At 38.7% G+C, this 25890-nt stretch overlaps 1 protein-coding gene and 1 pseudogene across 3 annotated transcripts in view; both read left to right on the forward strand.

Moving 5' to 3' along the window:
• Nucleotides 1–25890, forward strand: part of C6H4orf22 (chromosome 6 C4orf22 homolog) — a 710136-nt gene that overhangs the window by 181974 nt on the left and 502272 nt on the right. The gene's annotated exons all lie outside the window — the stretch shown is intronic.
• On the forward strand, nt 10073–10869 carry LOC102177968 (annotated as a pseudogene).

A 25890-nucleotide genomic window follows, 5' to 3' on the forward strand; every position in this document is an offset into this window, starting at 1 on the left:
AGTCTTTGTTCATTTCTCCAGAGAAGGGAATACTCAGAAAAATTCTGAGGGTCAAGGGAAAAGCAAGAGAATGTTTTGGTTCAAGAGTGTGTAGGGATGGGGATGAGGAGAAATTCCAGAGAGAGTTGATAATGGTTTTGATTCAGTCTTGCGGATCCCAGAGAAAATAGCTTATGGTGAAATATGTCAGATTTGTGATCTCCAAAGATTTAGCTTCAAGATCAGGGACCAGACTTGATCACTCAGGGTTCTTGTGTGACAGTTTTATACACTGAAAAGAAACTGAGAAGGCCTCTGACATAGACACATTTCTACAGCATCAGTTAAGTTCAGTTGCTCAGTCATGTCTGACTCTTTGAGACCCCATGAATCGCAGCACGCCAGGCCTCCCTGTCCATCATCAACTCAAGGAGTTTACCCAAACTCATGTCCATCAAGTCAGTGATGCCATCCATCCAGCCATCTCATCCTCTGTCGTCCCCTTCTTCTACCCCCAATCCCTCCCAGCATCAGGGTCTTTTCCAATGAGTCAGCTCTTCACATCAGATGGCCAAAGTATTGGAGTTTCAGCTTCAGCATCAGTCCTTCCAATGAACACCCAGGACTGATTTCTTTTAGGATGGACTGGTTGGATCTCCTTGCAGTCCAAGGGACTCTCAAGAGTCTTCTCCAACACCACAGTTCAAAAGCATCAATTCTTCGGAGCTCAGCTTTCTTCACAGTCCAACTCTCACATCCATACATGACCACTGGAGAAACCATGGCCTTGACTAGACGGACCTTTGTTGGCAACGTAATGTCTCTGCTTTTGAATATGCTATCTAGGTTGGTTATAACTTTCCTTCCAAGGAGTAAGCGTCTTTTAATTTCATGGCTGCAATCACCATCTGCAGTGATTTTGGAGCACAGAAAAATAAAGTCTGACACTGTTTCCACTGTTTCCCCATCTATTTTCCATGAAGTGATGAGACCAGATACCATGATCTTAGTTTTCTGAATGTTGAGCTTTAAGCCAACTTTTTCACTCTCCTCTTTCACTTTCATCAAGAGGCTTCTTAGTTCCTCTTCACTTTCTGCCATAAGGGTGGTGTCATCTGCGTGTCTGAGGTTATTGATATTTCTCCAATCTTGATTCCAGCTTGGGAGTCTTAACTGTGACTGTGTCTTAAGATAACAAGATTAGTCAGAAGGTTCTTGTTAAGAAGGAGAAACATGTCCTTGAGCAAGATACATTGTTGTTATATAATCATTAGTACAGAAAAGAGTGATTGACCTGAAATGAACAGAGCTTAAGGAAAAACATACCCTTGAGCAAGATGAGTTGTTTTGTTGTGTAATCATTAGCTCTGGGCTTAAGAAAGTTAGTCTTAAAGACTGTTGTCATAACAACTCAGAGTTCAAGAAAAAAACCCTCTTATGTAATTAAAGCCAAGTTATGTAGAAAAACATTTGTCCCTGTCTCTTCCTTGAAAGCCCAGGAATCTTTTCTTCCCCTCCCCCTCCTCCTCCCCCTCCCCCTCCCTCTCCTACTCCCCCTCCCCCTCCTCCTCAATGGGGACTCAGGAGTTCTTATCAACCTACCTAAGAATTAACTCTCTCACTGACTACCTCTCTCTAGTAGTTGAGCCCCAGGTGAAGATCAGTAGAGATCTCAGTTGAGATCCCAGAGCAAAACAGACCTAGACCTCCTTACCCTATGGCAGAGTCTATCTAGCATGTTGAAAGGGGTCTACTCCAGGGAGCAGAGACGGCTGCATAATACCTCTAAGCAGCCTGGCCTGAGGTTGACCCATAACTTTCCCATGGACCACCATGCTCTGCAGTGACTGAAAATCTTCAGGCACACCCAAGAGGATCATGAAAATACAGGAGAGGGTTACAGGACAAGGTCTTATGGATGAGAATTAGGTCTGACAGAATTGTAACCTGACTAGACTAACTTCCAAGGATCAGACCACAGATGAGGTAAGATTCAGAAGGTGTGAGCATGGACAGATGTCGCCATGGACCGACCACCCCCAAACCCCACTGCCTATATTTTATTACTCTGTTAGACCCTTGGTGTGTAGACTCAATCCTAAGCAAAAATCCCAGAGCTTGGGTGAGTTCAGAGATTAAATTGCTAGATAAAAATAAAGGTTTTTTTTGTTTGTTTTCCCCTCACAACTGAATATATGGATAGAGCTCCATACCTACTTCAAATATTTCTTTTTTCAAACAAATTGAAAGGGTATGTTTTAGCTTGAACGTATCCTTAACTCAATAGATAACCCACAATCATTTGATAACAGTGGAGAACTGCTTAGGTAGCTACATTTCAGGGGCCATATAACTGGCATGTGGAGTACTTTATACAGCCCTGATTGGCAAAAAATAACTTTTGCAAGTGTAGAATAGTGATTACCCTCACCTTCACAACATTTGAGATCTATTCAAGAAGAGAATCCAGATAGTTTTCATTTATATATTCAAAAGCACTATGGGTAAATCAGTTTCTATCTGCTGTGCTGAAGAACAAGTAAAAACACCACACTCAGAGATTTCCAGGCTTCCGGATCCAACATTGATTAACTTCCAAGTTCATGGAGGATTGCCTCCTCCCCTCAATGTTTATAGATTTTCTCTGGAACACAGCTCTCCAGACACCAGAACAAGCCAAATGACAAGCTGCCAACAGAGAAATATGGGAAACAGTGGAGAGTACTTTTTAAACTGAGAACCACAAAACTTCTAGAGCCAGAGGTCGACTCTAGAAGTTTAGCCTCTCTTGAATATAAATCCTGAAAATAACATCTTGACCCCAGATGCTTCCATGATGATCTTGGTGACTAATGAAGGGAATGAAGGAAGATGTTTAAACCACAGGATATAGTGTGGTTGGAATTAGATACCTAACTATGGCTGATATAAATTAAATGTTAAACACATTTGCTCATATAGTCTAAATATGTGAAATTGTGTAATTTTTGTTTTAAACACCTTATAAAAAGTAATAGCATGGTACCCTTTATTTTTATTAGTTTATAGCATGCTGAAATATATTGTTCAATCTTGAATTTATGTGAAAGCATTTTAGAAACAGCTTGGGTAGGGGAGGTGGAATTAAATGTGAGCGTTTATTGACAATAGGACTGCATACTGAGGAAACAAAGTTTTAAGCTGTATTTGCTTTTACATGAAGTAGGTCTTACTTGAAATGAAAGCTGAATAAATAACAAAATCCTTGTTATTTTCATGTGTGAATGTGGCTTGTAGTCAAAAATATATTGTTATATACACTCATAGCAATTTTCCTTAGACCTTCAATCTTGACCTTTAAGTGGGAATATTAGAACTCTATATTATCATCTTATAAAGTTGCCTATTTCTGAAAAAAAAAATAGTAACTAGCAACAAAATTTATCAGGTCATAAATAACTTGAAGAACATTACACATTAGGGATATATCATTATTATTTCTGCACATAGAATTGACTATTATAGATGTTAGTATTAACAAATCAGCAACAAAAAATAGCCATATATTTTGAAGGCTGAATATTTGTTTCACTGAGATGAGTAATGATGATACTCTCTAGAAAAAATCATGAATTTATCACAAAACTTATTCCCTGATCACCCTTTGTCTTGCTTCTAGAAACTACTTTTAAAAATTATGGTTGGAACTTATATCTCATCTCCTTCAAGATTCTGTTGTTCCTCATTGTTCACAGATTCCTCACCTCCAGAGCCAGCTCCCTGGGGAGTGACCTGCGTAGTTGCAGAGTCCTACATTTAGAAGGGCCCCTCAGGGGACCTCCCCTGTGGTCCAGTGGTGAAGACTCCACACTACCACTGCAGGGGGCCCAGGTTCAATCCCTGGTTGGGGAACTAAGATCCCACATGCACATGGCCAAATAGGGGCTGGGAAAGAAGAAGGGCTGCTTGCTTGGTTTAAAGCTCTGTAATAATTTTGAACAACATGCTCCACATTTCATTTTCTACTTGGTCTCATAAATTATGTGTGAATCCTTCTCCTGCTGCTCCAAACAGAATTTATTCTCCTCTTTGTCATTATACTTTTTTTGTACCTGTCTGAACTATCATACCAAGTTACACTATAGCTTGATTATCATCTACTTTCTCAGACAGTTGTAGTAGATGCGCTTGGTAGTCAGTTCTCTTTTATCAGCCAGAGTACTCATCTCCTAGATACTGTGAGTACTAGCCTTCTCCAGAGAATTGTGCTGCTCCAGAGATGCAGGAGGCCCTCTGCCTTAAGGTGAAACTGCTCTGCCATGCCTTGTATGTTGCACAGCTCCTTGTGGTCTCCCTTAGGATCAGCTAAAGTCTAAAGTAAACTTTAGCTGAGCCCACAGTCTTGCTTTGGTTTATCCTCTAACTTACCCTCCTTCCCTCACTGCTGTTCTCCTCTGAGAATTCCCTTCATGGTGCAGAAGTATCCGAATCCCTGTCTCAGGCTCTGCTGCTAGGTCTTCCTGTCTAAGCCATCCACGGATTAGGACAGGGACCATTTGTTGCTTATGTCTTCATCTCCACCACCTTGCACATTTCTTGGCACATTATAGATACCTTATGATGTTTGAATGAAAGACCTTTCTAAGGATGGTTTATTGGAGTGGTAAATTTCTTCCAGCTTAGTATTGTTCAAGATGTATTTGGAGGATATAAAATAACTTCCTTCACAGATACATGCTTTCCTCTAGCTTCATGGTATGGTCCTTCCAGTAAGAACGTCAGCCCTAGATCATCTCTGACTCCTATATTTTAAAATGTTTATCTCTTTGACTGCCTATTTTAAACTCAGCTTCTTTGGAAACGTTTTGAATTCATAGAGTATTAGAATGAGAGAAGCCTTAGGGAATATCCGAAAGGGAAACGATGAAAGAAAAATTCTTCGAGGTTCAGGAAGTAGGAAGGAAAGAAACAATGAAAAGATCAGAGGTATGGTTACATACACTGGACTGTCCTTTTCCTGTTGAGCTGTATAAATCTTGTTTTGATGATTGTAATAAAATATATGATCAGATGTAATCATCTGGTACACAAGACAATGATATTTACAGGTGAGGAAAGTAAAGGGACTTGAAGAGAGATGTTCACAGTTAAATGGAAGTGGTAAAAATGTTGATGCCAGTAAATTACTATGTCACATGTGTCTACTGTAATTCTCTGAGTAATATTATGAAAACTATGCAAAGAGATAGAGTCAAAAACACTGTAAATCAATCAAGTTGGAATCCTAAAATATATTCAGTTAACCCACAGGAAAGCAGGAAAAGAGACACAAAAGAATGAATTTCAGGAGAAAGAAACAGAAAAATAATAAAATGGAAGTCTTAAGTTCTAGAGCATTAACAGCTCAGTGATACCACTCAAAATACACCAATTAAGACACAGATTGGCAGAATGAATTAAAAAAAATACAACCAGATGTTCTTTGCAAGAGAGTCACCTCAAATTCAAGGACATAGTTAGGCTGAAAATAAAGGACTGAAAAAAGTATACATGAAAATACTAATTAAAAAATCAGAGTGACATACTAATATCTGGCAAATACCAGGGCCAATAAAATTACTAAGAGCAAAGAGCATTGATAAAAGGATGAGTTTATGAAAAAGACAAAATGATCCTAAATATTTATACACCAAACAGTAAAGATTCAAAATTTAAGAAGCAAAAGCTGAAACGAGAATTAGACAGATCTGCAATTATAGTGGGTGTCTTCAACACCACCCCCTTGGTAACAGAACTACTAGACAAAGTCAGCAAGTGTAAGAAAGATTTATGTATTGAAACCAATATCTAATTGACATATATAGAACACTCCACTCAACAAATAAAGAACAACTGCCTATGGGACATTCAGATAAATAGAATAATTCCTGGGTCATAAGACAAACCTCAGCAAATTTAAAAGAATTGAATTCACACATAGAGGGTTCTCTGACCATCATGTAATGAAACTAGAAATCAGTAACAGAAAGATGACAGAAATATCTCTAAACATGTGGAAATTAAATTATACACTTCTAAATAATCCGTGGATCAAAGAGAAAAGCTAAAAGGAAAGAGAAAAAAATTTATAGAACTGAATGAAAATGAAAATACAATATTAAAATAAATTGAAGTGTCATGTGGAGGGAAATTTATAATTTATAAATTGTTTATAATTGACAGCTTCCATTGAAATGTGGTAAGGCCTTAAATAATCTGAGTTCTTATCTCAGAAAGTAGAAAAAAAGAGCCAGATAACCCAAAACAAAGAAATCCAAAGCAAAAGGAAGGAAATATTAAAGATTATTGTAGAAACAATGACATAGTAAAGTAGGAAAACAATAGAGCAAATAAATGGAAACAAAAAATCCATAAAAGTAATAAACTTCTAATAATTAAAAAAATATAAGAAATAAGAATGAAACAGACAATATCAGAAATAGATATTACTCCAAATTCTTCAGCCATTAAAAATTAATAAATGAATAATCTGAACAACTTTAATATATTAGATGATATAGAAGAAAGTAGCCAATTCCTTGAAAACCACAAACTATCAAATTTCAACCAAGATGAAGAAAATAATTTCAATAGCCCTTTAACAATTAGGAAAGTTGAATTCATAATAAAAAACTACTGAAAAAATATCACCAGATCCAGATAATTTCAGGAGAGATTTCTAGTAAGCCTTCAAAAAGAATTAACAGCTATTTTAAAGTCTCTTTTATAAAATAAATGAGATGGGAATACTTCTCAACTCATTTTAGGAGGCCAGTATTATCCTGACAGTAAAGCCAGAAAAAGATAATAATGCAAATAAGACAACATGAAGAAAGGTATCTCAGATAAATTCAGACTCAAAATTTGTCAGCAAAATATGAACAAACTGAATTCAACAATGTACAAAGAGAATTAGTGGAATTTATTCCAGGTATGCAAGGCTTGTTCAGTTTTCAAAATCATCCAGTGTAATTCACCCTATCAACAACTTAAAGAAGAAAAATCATATGATCATATCAATTGACACAGAGAAACATTAGAATAAAATTCAAGATCATTTTATGATAAAATTCTTAGGTTAGAAATAGGATCCATTTAACGAGTGACTTCACTTTCACTTTTCACTTTCATGCATTGGAGAAGGAAATGGCAACCCACTCCAGTGTTCTTGCCTGGAGAATCCCAGGGACGGGGGAGCCTGGTGGGCTGCCGTCTATGGGGTCGCACAGAGTCGGGCACGACTGAAGCGACTTAGCAGCAGCAGCAGCAGCAACAAAGCATGTATGCTGGAAAATTTTTAATATGCTTATGAAAGAAATCAAAGATCTAAATAAATGAAAAGGTACTGCTGGGTTCATGGATTGGGAGCTCAGCATAATAAAAATGTCATTTCCCTCCTACCTGATCTACAAGTAGAATGAAATTCATGTAAAATTTCATCAAGGTTTTTATTTTTTTTTGTAGATGTAAAAAAGCATATTCTAAAATTTGTGTGTAAGGCACAGAAGTAGAATAGCTGAAATAATCTTGACAAAGAACAATAAAGTAAGAGGGATTGATGTTTATACACTACTGACACTATGTTTTAAATAGATGACTAATGAGAACCTGCTATATAGCACAGGGAACTCTACTCAATTCTCTGTGGTGACCTAAATGGGAAAAAAGTCAATAAGAGAAAGGATATATGTATACGTATGACTAATTCACTTTGCTATACAGCAGAAACTAACACAGCATTGTAAAGCATCTGTATTCCAATAAAAATTAAAAAGAAATAAAGTTGGAGGAATCACTCTACCTGATACTGTTTACTACATTCTACCCCATAGTGTTTACTGTGCAGATTCAGCAATAAAGACAGTGTGCTATTGGTAGAGGGATACACTAGTCAGAATAAAGAACCCAGAAGAAGATGCACACAAATATGCTCAACTGATTTTTTAAGAAAAATTCAAAAAAGTTTAGTGAAGTAAGGATTGTTGTTCAGTCTCTAAGTCGTGTCCAACTGTTTGCAACCCCATGAACTGCAGCGCCAGGCTTCCCTGTCTATCTCTATGTCTTGGAGTTTGCTCAAATTCATGTCCATTGAGTCAGTGATGCCATTCAACCATCTTATCCTCTGTCACCCTCTTCTTCTCCTGCCTTCAATCTTTCCCAGCACCAGCATCTCTTCCAGTAAATTGGCTCTTCACATCAGGCAGCCAAAGTATTGGAGCTTCAGCTTGAGCACTAGTCCATCCAATGAATATTCAGGGTTGATCTCCTTTAGGATTGACTGGTTTGCGAATTGACTGGTTTGATCTCTCTGCTGTCCAAGGGACTCTCAAGAGTCTTCACCAGCACCACAATTTGAAAGCATCAATTCTTTGGTTCTCAACCTTCTTTATGGTCCAACTCTCATATCAGTACATGACTACTAGAAAAACCATACCTCTGACTATATGGACGTTTGTTGACAAAGTAATGTGTTTGCTTTTCAATACACCATCTAGGTTTGTCATAGCTTTTCTTCCAAGAAGCCAGCATCTTTCAATTTCATGGCTGCAGTTACTGTCTGCAGTGATTTTGCAGCCTAAGAATACAAAATCTGTCACTGTTTCCACTTTCCCCCCATCTACTTGCCATGAAGTGATGGGACGGCATGCCATGATTTTAGTTTTTTGAACGTTGAGTTTTAAGTCAGCTTAAAGTAAGAATAGCCTTTTCAACAACTGGTGTTGGAATGACTGGAAATCCATAGATAAAAGAAGAAGGAGGACGAGGAGGAGAGGGAGAAGGAGAAATAAGAGAAGCAGAAGGGGAGCATCTCAACTTAAATCTCACACCTTGTGTAAAAACTAACTCAAACTGTATCACAGAATTAAATACAAAATAGAAAAATATACAACTTTTAGCAAAACAGTATAGAAAATATTCAGCCCCTAGAGCTATTCAGATGTTCTTAGATGTGATACAAATAGCATGATCCATAAGAAGAAAACTGAATAAATTGGATTTCATCAAAATTTTAAGTTTTGCCATGCGAAAGTCCATGTGAAAAGGATGAAAAAAACTGCAGATTGGGGGAAAATATTTGCAGGCTATTTATCCACCAAAAGGCTAAAATATAGAGTATATTAAGAACTCTGGAAACACAACAGTAAAAAAAAAAAAAAAAAACAGAAAATGGAAAAAGGACATGAAGAGGCATTTCAGTGAAAAGGAAATACAGATGGCAAATAAGCACATGGAAATATGTTCAACATCAAAGAAGCACAAATTAAAACCTCAATGAGGCATTCCTGCACATCTATCAGAAGGAAAAAAATGAAAAAAAAATAGTAACAATACCAAGTGCTTGAGAGGATGTGGAGAAACTGGATCTGTTACAGGTGGGAATGTAAAATGCTGCAGCCTCTTTGGAAAACAAATTGGCAGTTTGTTATAAAACTAAACATGCAATTTCCATATGACCCGTTAATTGTCCTCCTAGGCATTTATCCTAGAGAAGTGAAAACTTATAGTCACGTAAACTCCTGTAAAGTTCATAGCAGCATTCCTTGGAGTAGCCCAAAATTGAAATAAGCCCCAGTGCTCTTCAGCAGATAAGTGATTAAACAAACTATCATGTGTATATACCATCGAGTACTGCTGCTGCTGCTGCTGCTAAGTCGCTTCACTCATGTCTGACTCTGTGTGACCCTGTAGACGGAAGCCCACCAGGCTCCCCCGTCCCTGGGATCCTCCAGGCAAGAACACTGGAGTGGGTTTCCATTTCCTTCTCCAATGCATGAAAGTGAAAAGTGAAAGTGAAGTTGCTCAGTCGCGTCCGACTTTTAGCGACCCCATGGATTGCACCCTACCAGGCTCCTCCGTCCATGGGATTTTCCAGGCAAGAGTACTGGAGTGGAGTGACATTGCCTTCTCCGACCATGGAGTACTACTCAGGAATAAAAAGAAAGGACCTGATTCAGATAGCAAATTGGGTGAATATCTAGGAAATTATGCTGAGTGAAAAACAGCCAGTCACCAAAGGTTACATACCTTGGTTCCATTTGTAGAACATTTTTAGAGATTGAAGTCCAGGGCCAAGATGGTGGTTGCAGGCGGTGCAAGCGGTCCTCTGGAGTCGGACGCCTTCCTCATGTGTCTCAACCACGCTGTGAGCACGGAGAAGGAAGAGGTGATGGGGCTGTGCACTGGGGAGGCTGACACCGTCAGAACTGTTCACATTCATTCTGGTCATCATCCTGCGACGTTCCAATAAGAGGAAGGATCGCATAGAAATTTCTCCAGAGCAACTGTCTGCAGCCTCAACAGAGGCAGAGAGGTTGGCTGAACTGATGGATCGTCCCATGAGAGTTGTGAGTTGGTATCACTCCCATCCCCATATAACTGTTTGGCCTTCACATGTTGATGTCTGCACACAAGCCATGTACCAAATGATGGATCAAGGCTTTGTAGGACTTACATTTTCCTGCTTCATAGAAGATAAAAATACAGACTGGATGGGTACTCTGTACTGGCTTTCAATCCATACAGGCCCAAAAGACTCAGACTATGAGAGAACAGAAATCCCAATTCATATTGTACTTCACGTAACCATTGAGAAAGTATGCCTTGAGTCAGCAGTTGAGCTGCCCAAGATCCTGTGCCAAGAAGAACAAGATGGGCATAGGAGGATCCACAGCCTTATACATCTGGACTCAGTAACCAAGATCCATAATGGCTCAGTATTTACCAAGAATCTGTGCAGTCAGATGTCAGTGGTCAGCAGACCTCTACTGCAGTGAGTGGTTGGAGGACAGACTGGAGCAAAACCAACAGCGTGTGCAGGAGCTGCAACAGGAAAAGGAAGAGCTTCTGCAAGAACTTTCTTCTCTAGAATAAAGCAGGAGACAGAACGGGGAAGGATGAAAATATCCAGGAATAAAATTAATTAGGCTAAATCCGTTTTGAAGAAGAAAAAATGGGGGGACTCACTTTACCTGACTTCAAGATTTACTATAAAGCTGCAGTGATCAAGACAGCCCAACCGATTTTGACAAAGATACAGAAGGAATTCAATGGAGGAAGGACAGTTTTCAACAAATCATGTTGGTGCTGTTGGCAAAGAAAAGGAACTTTGACCTAAACTGTATACAACATACAAATTTGAAAATGTATCATGATGTTGGGTGTAAGATGTAAAACTGTAAAACCTTTCGGGAAAAAAAAAAATCATAGAAAAATCTTTAGGATCTTGGGCTAGGCAACAAGCTGTTGGCCTTCACTCCAAAAGCACAGTCCTAAAAGGAAAAAGTTGATACACTGGACTTTATCAAAAGGAAAAACTTCTGCTCTGCAAACAATTTAAGAGGAAGATGTTATTGACAGAAATCACTTGCAAACCATTTATCGCATTGAATCTGGAATATATTGTATAAAGTCAAGAGAAAAAATAATATAATTAGAAAATGAGCGGAAGACATGAATAGGCATAGCACTGAAGTGGGAATGTTGATGGCAAGCAAGCATAGGAGAAAATGCTGAATCTTATTAGTAATCAGGGGATGCAAATTCAAACCACAAGGAATTATGACTATGTACTTATCAGAATGGCTAAAGAAAATAACAATGAAAATGGGGACTTCCTGGCAGTTCAGTGGTTGAGACTCTGCCTTTCAGTGCCGGGGACATGGGTTTGATCCCTAGTTGGGGAACTAAGGTCCCACATGCCTCAGGGTGTGGCCAGATTTTTTTTTTAATAGTGAAAATAGGAGATGCTGTTGAGCATACAAATTGGAGATCTCATATTTTTCTGAATGGAATGTAAAATGGTAAGCCACTCTGAAAAAAAGAGTTTGGAAACTTCTAATAAACTTAAACATGAAAGTGAAAGCGTTAGCTGCTCAGTCATGTCTGACTCTTTGGACCCCATGGACTGTAGCCTGCCAGGCTCCTCAGTCCATAGGGATTCTCCAGGCAGGAATACTGCAGTGGGTTGCCATTCCCTTCTCCAGGGGATTTTCCTGACCCAGCAATTGAAAGTTAAACATACATGTACTTTATTACCCAGCAACTGTTTTTCTGGACATCTATCCCAAAGAAATGAAAGCCTATTTTTGGCACAAAAACTTCTATACAGATGTTATTAGCACTTTCATTTGTAATAGCCCCAAATGAAACAACCCAGATGTCCTGCAGTTGAATGTGCAGTTAAACCAACCATGCACACCATGGGATACTATGCTGCAATGTAAAGAAACAGAATATTGATACACACAACTTGGATGGACCTCAAGTGTATTATGATGAATGAAAAAAGTCTCAACAAGTCACCTACTGTATGACCACATTTGTATAACATTCTAAATGCTTGAAATGAAAAAATTATAGAAATGAAGAACAGATTAATGGTTGCCAGGGATAGGGACTGGAGGGGGTATGAGATATGGGTGATTATAAAGGGTAACAACACAAGCAGTTCCTTTGTGCTGATGGAACAGTTCTATTTCTTGATTGTGGTGCTGATTACATGAATGTATATCTGCGCTAAAACTATGTGAAAGGGAAGTCGCTCAGTCGTGTCCGACTCTTTGCGACCCCATGGACTTTAGCCCACCAGGCTCCTCCATCCATGGGATTCTCCAGGCAAGAGTACTGGAGTGGGTTGCCATTTCCTTCTCCAGGGGATCTTCCCTACCAAGGGATTGAACCCAGGTCTCCCACATTGTAGGCAGATGCTTTACCAAAAACTATATAGAGCTACACAAAAACCCCCACAAATGAGTGCATGTAAAATCTGGTGAAATCAAATAAGGTCTATCAGTCTAGTCAGCAGTACTGTACCATTGTCAGTATGTTGGTTTTGAAGTTGGACTATAAAAATGTGTAAGATCTTACCACTGGGGGAAACTGGGACTCCCTTACTATTTTTACACCTTCCTGTTAATCTGTAATTATTGCAAAATAGAGTTGTAAGTTAAAATTGAAGTCCAGTTGATGTACAATATTATATGTTACAACTGTATAATATATGATTCAAAAATCTAAAGGTTATATTTCATTTATAGTTATTATAAAATATTGGCTATAATAGTTTGACCCTCTTAATCCCCAGCCCCTATATTGCTGCTCTGTGTTCACTCTCCCCACTGGCAACCAATGGCTTATTCTTTCTATCTGTAAGTCTGCTCCTTTTTTGATCTAGTCTGCTTGGTTTTTGTTTTCAGTTATAGTGACTATTAAAAAAAAAAAAAAAGGAGCAGACCTCCAGATAGTTTTTGTTTCCTTTAGATTCTACTTATAAGTGACATCATACAGATTGTGTTTTTCTCTGTCTGACTTATTTCACTCAGCATGTTCTGTGCTTAGTCGCTCAGTGGTCCGACTCTTTGCAACATGGGGTAGACTGTAGCCCATTAGGCTCCTTCCCATGTGGATTCTCCAGGCAAGAATTTTGGAGTGGGTTACGATGCTCTCCTCCAGGGGATCTTCCAGACCCAGGGTCTCCTGCATGAAGGCAGATTCTTTACCAGCTGACCTACCAGGAAAGCCCTCATTCAGCATCAGTCAGTTCAGTTCAGTTCAGTCACTCAGTCGTGTCCGACTCTTTGCGACTCCATGAATCGCAGCACGCCAGGCCTCCCTGTCCATCACCAACTCCCGAAGTTCACTCAAACTCACGTCCATCAAGTCAGTGATGCCATCCAGCCATCTCATCCTCTGTTGTCCCCTTCTCCTCCTGCCCCCAATCCCTCCCAGCATCAAAGTCTTTTCCAATGAGTCAACTCTTCGCATGAGGTGGCCAAAGTACTGGAGTTTCAGCTTTAGCATCATTCCTTCCAAAGAAATGCCAGGGCTGATCTCCTACAGAATGGACTGGTTGGATCTCCATGCAGTCCAAGGGACTCTCAAGAGTCTTCTCCAACACCACAGTTCAAAAGCATCAATTCTTCGGCACTCTGCCTTCTTCACGGTCCAACTCTCACATCCATGCATGACCACAGGAAAAGACCATAGCCTTGACTAGACGGACCTTAGTTGGCAAAGTATTGTCTCTGCTTTTGAATATGCTATCTAGGTGTTTAATACCCTCCAAATTATAGAGCAGTTTTTAAATAACAGGACTTCCCTGGTGGCTCAGATCGTAAAGCATTTGTCTACAATGCAGGAGACCCGGGTTCAATCCCTGGGTCGGGAAGATCCCCTGGAGAAGGAAATGGCAATCCATTCCAGTATTATTGCCTTGAAAATCCCATGGACAGAGGAGCCTGGTAGGCTACAGTCCATGGGGTCCCAAAGAGTCGGACACGACTGAATGACTTCACTCTCACTTTCACTTTCTTTTAAATAACAAGATTTTAGAAATGGAGGACAGATTAGTGGATATCTGAGGTTAGGAACAATGGAAAGTTGAAGGTGGGAGATGGGTGTGGTTACAGAACTGAGTCAAGTCCCAAGTCACTTATCTGTATATTATCTTGGGCAATCTCTTTGTGCTTCTCCCTAACTGTAATAAACATACCTTCCTACTTCATGAATGAGCTAGGGTAGAACATATAAGAAGTTTAAAAAAAAAAGTTTTGAACTTCGGGGACATAGAAAGCATTCTGTTGATGTTGGTAATTATTACTATTGACATGAAATATGGGAGATGCCCATAGCATTTGAGAATTTATGTCTGAATGAATTATAGCTATAGTCACTGCTATGTTGTAAATGACTTTTCCTGAATTGATAAAATGGTTGCACATTTTAATTTGGCTAAAATTTTCTGTGAGGGAATAAAATTTTGGTTTAATTTAATTGTAATACATTGAAGTATTCAGAACTACTTATTCATATTTTTCCACTAAAGTGAATATGACTGTTTTCATATCTATTTTTTTGTTAGTCAGTAGTTAGTGATAATGAAATAGGTCATTGAACAGTGCTTAGGGTGAATTTTTTTGCCTTGAATTTATTAAAGACCAAAATCTTCAGATAAACCATATGTAGCATTAATAAAGCTACTGACCCCAGGCCCATCACATGACCTAACGATTGACTAAAGAGAGTCTTTATGTATCTTAATAATCTGTCCAATAACTGTAGTCAAACCAAGCATAAAATAACAGGTCCTCTTCTCTTTCAAGTTGTATTAACTCAGGAATTGCCTTAATGCTATTTTCTTTTAGGATAATAGTAAGGCTCATGACACCGATGCTAAGATTTCATATGAAAAACTGAGAGACTCATAGAGGCCTGGAAGTTGATTTTTCAAAATTATAAAGTTTTAATGATTGACAGTTTTAATTATTAACATTTATAATATACACACACACACACACACACATATATTTTGGAGAGCATCCCTCCTGCCCTGCTTCAGTTTTTACAGGACCTCAGACAATCAAACCGTTCATCTCTAACTTCAAACACTTTTATATATGTGAAATCAGATTAAAATGAGGGTTAAGTACAACCACAGAAGAGGAAAATAAGATAAAGGTCAGTTCTGCTTGGCCGTGAAGGCAGGTGCACATTGTACGCAGTATACACTAGTACCTTGGGAGTTTTTTAAAATGTAAAATAGAGCACATATTTCCCCATCAGTCATATCCCTGATTGACTACCTTGATATCTACTGATTTGAAGAAAGTGGGAGAAAGTGATGGAAGGCAATGGCACCCCACTCCAGTACTCTTGCCTGGAAAATCCCATGGATGGAGGAGACTGGTAGGCTGCAGTCCATGGGTTTGCTAAGAGTCGGACACGACTGAGTGACTTCACTTTCACTCTTCACTTTCAAGCATTGGAGAAGGAGATGGCAACCCACTCCAGTGTTCTTGCCTGGAGAATCCCAGGGACAGTGGAGCCTGATGGGCTGCCGTCTATGGGATCGCACAGAGTCGGATACGACTGAAGTTACTTAGCAGCATACTAGAAAGAGTTACGTCTTGCTGGAGAAAATTGTTGTAGTTTAGTTGCTAAATCATATTAGGCTCTTGCAACTTGATCGACCATAGTCTGCCAGGCTCCTCTGTCCATGGGATTCTTTAGGCAAGAATATTGGAGTGTGTTGCCATTTCCTTCTCCAGGGGATCTTCCTGATCCCGGGATTGAACTCAAGTCTCCTGCAGTGGCAGGCAGATTCTTTACCACTAAGCCAGCTGGGAAGCCCTGAGAAAATTGTGTTTAACTTACAGAGCAACGTGCTTCTGTAGCATGTGTGGAAACAGCTCTGAATGGCAGTGCTCAGTATAGTGACACATATTTTAGGTCCAGATGAGGATGCAGTCCTCATGGCTTTTAGTGAATAAGCTACATGTTATATGTGTGAGCTGCCCAGCAAGACAACTATAGCCATTTAGTAGGGGTTCTATAAGCTAAGAGCCCCAGTTATGCTCAAGAGGTTACGCAGCCTGGATTGAAATGCCCAGCTGTACCCAGCTGTGGGTCCTTGTGTAAGTTGCTTAACTTCTTATTGTCTCAATATTCTCATTTGAAAATATGGAAATAATAATAGTTACCTGCTAGAGTTATTATTAGGAGTAAGTATTGCAACTCCATGGACTATAGCCCACCAAGCCCTTCTGTCTGTGGGATTTCCCAGGCAAGAATACTGGAATGGGGAGCCATTCCCTTCTCCAGGGGATCTTCCCAACCCAGGGATCAAACCCAGGTCTCCTACATTGTAGGCAGATTCTTTTCTGTCTGAGCCACCAGGAAGTCCAAGATTACTATGCTGCTGCTGCTGCTGCTAAGTCACTTCAGTCATGTCCGACTCTGTGCGACCCCATAGACGGCAGCCCACGAGGTTCCACCGTCCCTGGGATTCTCCAGGCAAGAACACTGGAGTCGGTTGCCATTGCCTTCTCCAATACATGAAAGTGAAAAGTGAAAGTGAAGTTGCTCAGTCATGTCCGATTCTTCGCGACCCTATGGACTGCAGCCTACCAGGCTCCCTCGTCTTCTTCAGGGGATCTTCCTGACTCAAGGAATGAACAGGCGTCTTTACCATCTGAGCTTCTAGGAAAGCCCTCTTAGAGCAATGCCTAGTACTTAATAACCATTCAATAAATGGTATTTTAAATTTTGTTATTTGGAAATTTACTGATAAATTCTGTACAGAATTCAAGAAAAGAACTTGGCTACTTTTACTTCTACTTTGTAGTGATTAGTATTGTTTGTTTGTTTCAAGATTTTTTGCCCTTTGGTACCTGTTTCCTACATCTATTGTTACATTCTTTAAAATATTTTTAGAAATATTTTTTACTCCATATAATTTTTAGATATGGTCATGTCTGGCTATACCAGGGAGGATTTTTTATTAATAATCATAACGGTAAAAATCTAATTTTTAAAATTATGTTACTTATTAACATATCTTGGAAAACTGAAAGACTGTAAATAGGAACCAGATGCTGTGAATCTTTAACATATAGCTTCAAAGTCATTGCAGGTTTTTTTAAGCTAAATACAATAAAAAATATTTAGCTCGCCAGAACAACGCTGGAAAGATACATAAGGTAGAAAGCAAGTGAGGCCATATGTCCATTCGTATATCACAATTCCACTGTTTAAATTCACTCTGAAAGCCAGCTAGTGAAAAAACTGCAAAACTGGTTGGTTTGTAGTTCTTATTTTTACTTAAAAAGTTGCCCATTTAAATAAAGAACATTCCATGTAATTAAAATTTTTATTAAATTCAATCAAGGAGCATTTGAAGCTACAGTTTATAAAGTACAAATTTGAAAATTCAATTTTGACTTAAATGCTAACAGATTGTAAGTAACTGTACCTTTCCCTCAACTGTACCAGTCCCAAAATAAGATGTCAGAGGAGTCAAAAGTCCAAACACCAAGGACAGATTGTGTAAGTTAAAATCCGAGCTCTCATCCTTGCTGGGAAGGACAAGGAACCCTGGTGTGCTGCAATCCATGGGGTCATAAAGAGTCGGGGACGACTGAGAGACTGAACAACAACAATCCTTGCTGGAGGCGTGACTCTGACTACAGGGAAATTATTTAGCCTCTCTGTGCCTCAGTTTCCTCATCTGTGAAACCAGTTAAAATAGTACCTAGTTCATCGGGTTTCTGCAAGGATTACAGAATGTATATATTCTGTGTGTGTATATGTATATATACACACACACATAGTGTAGAGTTGGTCCCTCAGTTGTGCTGACACTGCAACCCCACAGACTGTAGCCCTCCAGGTTTCTCTGTCCATGGGATTCTCCAGGCAAGAATGCAGGAGTGGGTTGCCATTCTCTTCTCCAGGGGATCTCTGAACCCAGAGGTTGAACCCAGGTCTCTACATTGCAGGCAGATTCTTTACCATCTGAGCTACAGAGGAATCCTGTAGCTTTACCATCTGAGCTACAGGGAAGTCCTATATATATGTATATGTATATTTACACACACAGGTGACTGTCTATATAATAGACACACACATTAATAAATGTTGTGTGTGTGTATATATGAGTGTGTGTGTTTATATATATATAGATATGCATAAAATATGTATGAAAATTTTTCATGTGCCTATATTGGGCTTTCTCCTAAACCATTGTTGTTACTCCTGCTGCCTTTCCCTAGGTATGAGAGAAGAGAAGACTTTTCAAAAACACCTTCACTGGCCTAGCCTGGGAAAAATAATGAAGCAGTTGAAGTTTGTTTTTTTGTCGTATGCTTTCTCCCTTGAACTTGGGCAAACTCCAGGAGATGGTGAGAGACAGGGAGGCCTAGCATGCTGCAGTCCATGGGGTTTGCAAAGAGTTGGACACAACTTCAGCAACTGAACAACAGCCTCTCTTTCTGTACCCTTGTCTCTTTTCCAATACTCAGTACACTCTTTTTAGCTACTTTTATAAACATAATGCCTTTTAGGTGCCCACACTGGTTTTCTGAAGTCCATTTCTCTAGTGCTTTCCTTGTGTCTGCCTTATCACAAAGTGTTAAAATAACTTCTTACCCTCTTGCCCATTCCCACCAGTTCGAAACTCTTTTTTTTTTTAAACCTGGTCAGCACCTGGAACCACACCTATTTGTAAATACACACTAAGGTGTGACGTACTGGTAGCCTTACCTGTGGCTTCTTTCCTCTGACAGAAAAAAAAAAAAAATCTGTGCCTTTGCACTGGAGTAGTGAAGTTTGAATTGTGCATTTTGATTTGTATTAGTGGGTATGAGTAGTTGGAGAGGTGGCTGACAACTTTGGGGGTGAAGCTGACTATAAAGAGAAGTAGGTAGCCTTGGTCCTCATATTTAGTGAAAATAAATGTCATGGAAAAGTAAAAACAAGACTCTAGAGACATAAGCAGTCTTTATTTAGAGTCACTGTTTTTCATTTACTTACTTAGAGTACTATTTATTTCTGTAACTGCTCCTAAGCTACTACCTAAAATTTTCTTGTGTATTTTCATAACTTTTTGAGAAGGGGATACATAAGAACACAGATGTGGGTCTTGTTTACCTGTTATATTTCCTATGGTAGATGCTAAATAAATGCATGGTGAATATAAGATATAGAAATGGGCCTATTTCTGGTTTCTTTTTGGCTTATTTGCTTCAACAGACTTTTTGTTTTTAAATAAAATTTGAATTTTTGTGAAGTCTAAATAAAAATGGATAATGAATAGAGAAATCTAAAAAACCTGTTCAAGCACAGCTTCTGCATTTTTAACTCTGTTTTAAAATACACATATGCACCAATGGCAACTACATTATTCCTAGGACTAAGAGCCTTCAGGGAATGCACAAAAGATGCTAACACAGCTGCAAGTGAAACCAAAGTCCTAGCAATGCAAATAGGTTTTAACCAGTTTTCCTCTCTCAGAGTGTTTCATTGACCTTCTCTGGGATAGTCAGGCCTGGGTATTTCCACAGCTCCTTTGAAGAGTACTCAGCAAATAAACTCACAACAAAAGCCATTTTAGGGGGAAGTAGTTGGGCAATAATATTTAAATCACTCGATAAATAAGTAATTTCAAGCAGTTGTAATGTAACCTTCTGATAATCACCTTTAATCCATTTTCAATTCTCAACTAATATGTTAACAAACTCCTCATTATTCAGCTACAGAGAAATTACATTGGAGCCTTTGTGCAAACATAATCTCTGGATATCAAGACCAAGAAAGTTTAGATGTATTGGATGATTAAGTGGTATTAATATTGAGAAAAACAATGCTTTGTACTTGCCTCTATAGGATTAATTTCAATTACATCTAGTCCCACATTTGACCTTTTTAGAATTCACTTTTTCTATCTCTACATAAATGATTGATGATAATGATTAAAATAAATTATATAATAGCATGTTTTTAAAGTAATTCAGTTGAATGCATAATAGTAGCTCAAGAATATTTCCAATTGTAACCTAAGCTGGGTTCAAATTTTTTTATTTTTTTTATTTTTATTTATTTATTTATTTTTTATTTTTTTAAAATTTATTTATTTTAATTGGAGGCTAATTACTTTACAATATTGTATTGGTTTTGCCATACATCAACATGGATCCGCCATGGGTATACACATGCATCCTGTATCCTGCATCAAACCTGGACTGGCGATTCGTTTCTTATATGATATTATACATGTTTCAATGCCATTCTCCCAAATCATCCCACCCTCTTCCTCTACCAGAGTCCAAAAGACTGTTCTATACATCTGTGTCTCTTTTGCTGTCTCACATACAGGGTTATCGTTACCATCTTTCTAAATTCCATATATATGCGTTAATATACTGTATTGGTATTTTTCTTTCTGGCTTACTTCACTCTGTATAATCGGCTCCAGTTTCATCCACCTCATTAGAATTGATTCAAATGTATTCTTTTTAATGGCTGAGTAATATTCCATTGTGTATATGTACCACAGCTTTATCCATTCATCTGCTGATGGACATCTAGGTTGCTTCCATGTCCTGGCTATTATAAACAGTGCTGCGATGAACATTGAGGTACATGTGTCTCTTTCACTTCTGGTTTCCTTGGTGTGTATTTTTCATTTAAATAAAAATCTGTAGAAGAACTATACATTCACTCTTTGGTCCCCTGATAATAAGGAGACCACTTTCACTTTTGACTTTGTCTGGATAATCTCAGGTTGTGTCTGTTGTCCCAGCATAATAATTCATGACACTGTCTTCTATTTTCAAAAATGTGCTTTCACTGATAAAGCATGCTACTTATACAGAGAATTTGTTTGTGATGTACTTTTATAGTCTAAAAAATTCTGGAACTTATCAGACTGAGTCCCATATAATGGTAGCTAAGTCCTAGGAAGCATCAGTTCCTCTGCTTTGTCATGCTTAGCAATGCTTCTTTATGAGACATTCCTCCAAATATTTGCCATGTTCTTTAAAATCAAAAAGTATTGCTCCTTTCTAGTATGTTTTATTCAGAACATTCAAAAATGCAAGCTCACTTTTCCCCCTAACACAGTAACATGTTAAGGTTTTCATTTCTACAGTACTTAGTAGTTTGTGTCATTTTTCAGAAGAGGAAAGATCTTTTGAAAACAATACCTTCATTAGTCAATTTCATCCTCGGGTAAACTCTTGGCTTCTGGAAATGTCACCCTGAATGTAGTATAATGTTTACTATGCAGTAGGCACCTAATAGATATTTGTTAAATGAGTGAATGAGTAGCAATGATAGTTTTCTGAATTTTAAAAATATATTACTTTATTTTAGTAAATGGCATTATTTTTCAAGTCATCCAAGCTACAATGGGAATAATAAAATTTTTATTTGAGAAATAGCCAATCACTAGTATCTATATTTATTAGAATACATGACAAGAATTAATTAAATTATCCCATGTGAGATAGTAGCTGAGAAACTGTAACCCATATGTGTTTAAATATGAAGGAGGGAAAGAGATGATGTGGAGAGGAAAACTGTTGTTGTTCAGTTGCTCAGTCATGTGCGACTCTTTGAGACCCCATGGACAGCAGCATGCCAGGCTTCCCTATCTTTCACCATCTGCCGGAACTTGCTCAAACTCACGTCCACTGAGTTGACGATGCCATCCAACCATCTTGTCCTCTGCCATCCCCATTTCCTCCTGCCTTCAGTCTTTTCCAGCATCAAGGTCTTTTCCAATGAGTCAGCTCTTTGTGTCAGGTGGCCAAAGTATTGGAGCTTCAGCTTTAGCACCAGTCCTTCCAATGAATGTTCAGGGTTGATTTCTTTTAGGATTGATTGATTTGATCTCCTTGCTGTCCAGGGGTCTCTCAAGAGTCTTCTCCAGCACCACAGTTAGAAAGCATCCATTCTTCAGCACTCAGGCTTCTTACGGTTCAGTTTTCACAACCATCCACGACTATTGGAAAAAACATAGCTTTGACTGTACGGACCTTTGTCAGCAAAGTGATGTTTCTTCTTTTTAATACACTGTCTAGATTTGTCATAGCTTTTCTTTCAAGGAACAAGCGTCCTTTAATTTTGTGGCTGCAGTCACCATCCACAGTGATTTTCGAGCCCAGTAAAATAAAATCTGTCACTGTGTCCACTTTTACGCCGTCTATTTTCCATGAAGTAATGGGACCGGATGCCATGCTGTTAGGTTGTAAATTTTGAGCTTTAAGCCAGCGTTTTCACTCTTCTCTTTCATCTTCTTCAAGAGACTCTTTAGTTTCTCTTCGATTTCTGCCATTAGAGTGGTATCTGCATGTCTGAGGTTGTGGAGGGGAGAGTGGTTTGCTCTGCTTGGTTGCTTTGTCGTGTCGTACTCCGTGTGACTCCGTGGCCTGTAGACCACCAGATTCCTCTGTCCATGGGAATTCTCCAGGCCAGAATACTGGAGTGGGTTGTCATGCCCTCCTCCAGGGGAGGGGAGAGTACCATAAAGTAATTGAATTTCTTGTCATGATGAATGGGATTCCCATTAATTTCTTCAGACTTACTATTGAAAGGGTAAGAATAATTATTCTGGAGCCCCTTAAAAATATACTTTCCATGTTATGTTACAAATTTCTGTCTTCAGAGAGATGACTTGTGATTTCAGCCTAACATCAATTAAGAAATATTACAGAGGAGAAGAGCTTGAAGGCTCATCAGTAGGCCATGAACTTTTCGGACAGTAATTTGAAAGAAAGTTTGAGAATTGCACTTAAAGGAATGGGCTTTGCTCTTTGATCATGTTATTAATCTTTCAGGAATTTAATAACACTTAAGCCAGTTTTACAATTAAACTAAGAGGTAGTCGATAATGACAATAAACTTTAAGTGTCTGTAATAGCATATGATGGGGAAGAAAAAGACCAGAGTTTTAAAAGTTTTTAATTCTTTAAGTCAATTGGAAGAGAATTATCGGCATCAAAACAGGCTTTGACTGGCAAGCCACTATCAAATTAAAATAATTGTTTAAAGCCCTCTAGTCCCTTGATGTTGCAATTGAATCCCATTAAAGACTAAGTTCTATATCCCCTTGTCATTCCTAACCACATTTTTGTATACCTACTGAATCTTTCCCTACTTTCTCACTCCTTCCACTTAGTTTCATCCACCTCTTTTAGTTGTTAAAAAGGACTATAATTTTGTGTACTTTTTTAGGAAAAAAATAAAAACTAATGAAGATAAAGCATCATTGCTTCAAAGTTCAATAATTACATATTGAAATTTCTGGAATAAGTAAAAAATTGCCCTTACTGGGTAGCCAAATCCTTCTCCCTCTGTAATAGATGAGAAGACAGAAAACATGCATATTGATGTAGCTATTTGTACCTGTGATGGCAGAAAATGGAGGGGATTCTCTGTTGTTTTGTAATGCTAAGGTTATTATTTTATAGTGAACAAGGACGTGGCCAGAGCTTTGAAATGAGTGGAGACCTTTTTTTTTTTTTTTGAAATGGCTGCATGAGGACTCAAAAGAGAGCATTCACTAGTGATACCTGGAAGTAACCTAGAGAGCAGTGAGTGGAGGTCACAGAGCTTTAGTGACACTGACATGCACTTCTTATTTTCTCTAGCAAAATACAGCTTTTCAGATTTAGAAGGCAGACATTCCACTTAAACTGTGTGGATGTATTATAGGGACAAGCAAGGGAGTTGAGGACATAGTAACAGCGACTGATACACTGCACTGTGGAGTTGAATATAAGAGGAGATAGAATGGAGATATGATGAGTGTATTTGATAAGCAGAAAGTAGAAACATTAGAAATTGGATACCTGGGCTTCCCTGTTGGGGCTCAGCGATAAAGAATTCACCTGCCAGTGCAGGAGACACAATTTTGATCCCTGGGTGGGGAAGATCCCTTGGAGGAGGAAATGGCAACCCATCCCAATATTCCTGGAATGGGAAATCCCATGGACAAAAGAGTCTCGAGGGCCACAGTCCATAGGGTTACAAAGAGTCAGACATGACTTAGCAACTAAACACCAACAACAATAAGATACTTTATAGCTGGTAAAACCACAATTCTTCAGTATTTGAGGGGAGGATTTAAGGATTATTAAAAAAGAAAAAGATTGGATTTGTTACTAAGATCTAAGTCCTGGTGCAAGGAGGGAAAAGTTGAGTGATAGAGCTAGGATTATAGACAGCTGCAGTTGTTTGAGTTTCAGAGTTTGGCAGTGAACCAGTTACAGGTGATGACATGACCCAGGGTGCAGACAATAGAGCTGGATGGAAAGTGGAGTGGACGTGAGATTCACCAAAGAGGAGGAAGCAGAGGAACTGAGAGGTTAAGATTGTACTTTTGAGCTTTGAAGATGCTCACGTTGATATTAGCAGTTTGTGTACAGGAAATAATGCTGAGAGAAGTGCAAAGCCTTCAGCGAATGTGGGGGAATGACTAAAAGATTTATGGGTAAATAGTAATGAGGGAATTTAGGCAGTAGAAAGCTGGAATGCTCCATGAGCCTTTAAAGATAAAGGTTCTCACGGAATTATGTCGTCAAAAAGATCTAGCGGTATCACTGAGGCTCTGGGACAATGAGAGCTAATCATCTTGACTCTAGCATAAAACGCAATATGAGAAAATGAATGGATTTTTCTTGTGAGTTCCATAGGGGAGAGCCTGGTTTGAATCAGGGCAAGCGCATAGAGAAAAGATGCAGTGGAAGTGTTCAGAATACATGTCTTTTCCTTCTCTGTGAATACTTTTTTTGGAACCACTCTGTTTTAAGAGGTAGGAAAACCAGTGTTCCATCAGATGAAAGGAATTACAGAACTGCATGGAGACATGAATTCAAGAGAGAGAAGGTGATTGATGAAGCTTACACCTTGGGTGGAAAGATCGCAGGACTGTGTGAGGCATGTTGGCTTAACATGCACAGGTTGTCTATAAGTTAGGCTATGCTTGGAGCCTCATTTTGAGTTCTGAGCACATAATTTTACGATTCATATAGTGTAAGAACTATAGTTAGTGAATGTTGGGATGGAGGACAAAATGAGATATAGGGTTGCCTGCCTCTTGCCTGCCTCCATATCTCCATTTGAGGCAACCATTAGTTTGGGGTGTCACTGGAGAGCTGCCAACACATTATTGAAGACAGTATGAAAGAAGCACATGTTGACTCTTAAAGCTCTTTATTTAATGTTCTACATGTTCACTCTGTTTTGAATACCTCAAATGTTTAATTGTATCATGTGACACAACCAGAGAGAAATAAGCCGCCTATCTAAACCATTGTTCTGGGAGGGGCATTCCCTAACTAATTTTATCTCCTCTGAGCACCAAAATATTGACTTTTACCAGCTAGGTGGGGTGAATTTAGTGGCATACTTTAGAGTTAGTACACTTGGCTCTGTTCTCTATCAACATTCTTTATGTGATAACCTCCTCTGACACACAAGGGAGGGCTATATTTCACGCTGATATGCCCCAATAATCTACTTATTGTTTAAGGTTTTTTTTTTTTCTTAAAACTTCCTCCTTACCTTTAATATGAAAAGTGAAATTGTTAGTTGCTCAGTTGTGTATGACTCTTT

The sequence above is a fragment of the Capra hircus genome, chromosome 6, assembly GCF_001704415.2.
Source record: "Capra hircus breed San Clemente chromosome 6, ASM170441v1, whole genome shotgun sequence".
Taxonomy (NCBI): domain Eukaryota; kingdom Metazoa; phylum Chordata; class Mammalia; order Artiodactyla; family Bovidae; genus Capra; species Capra hircus.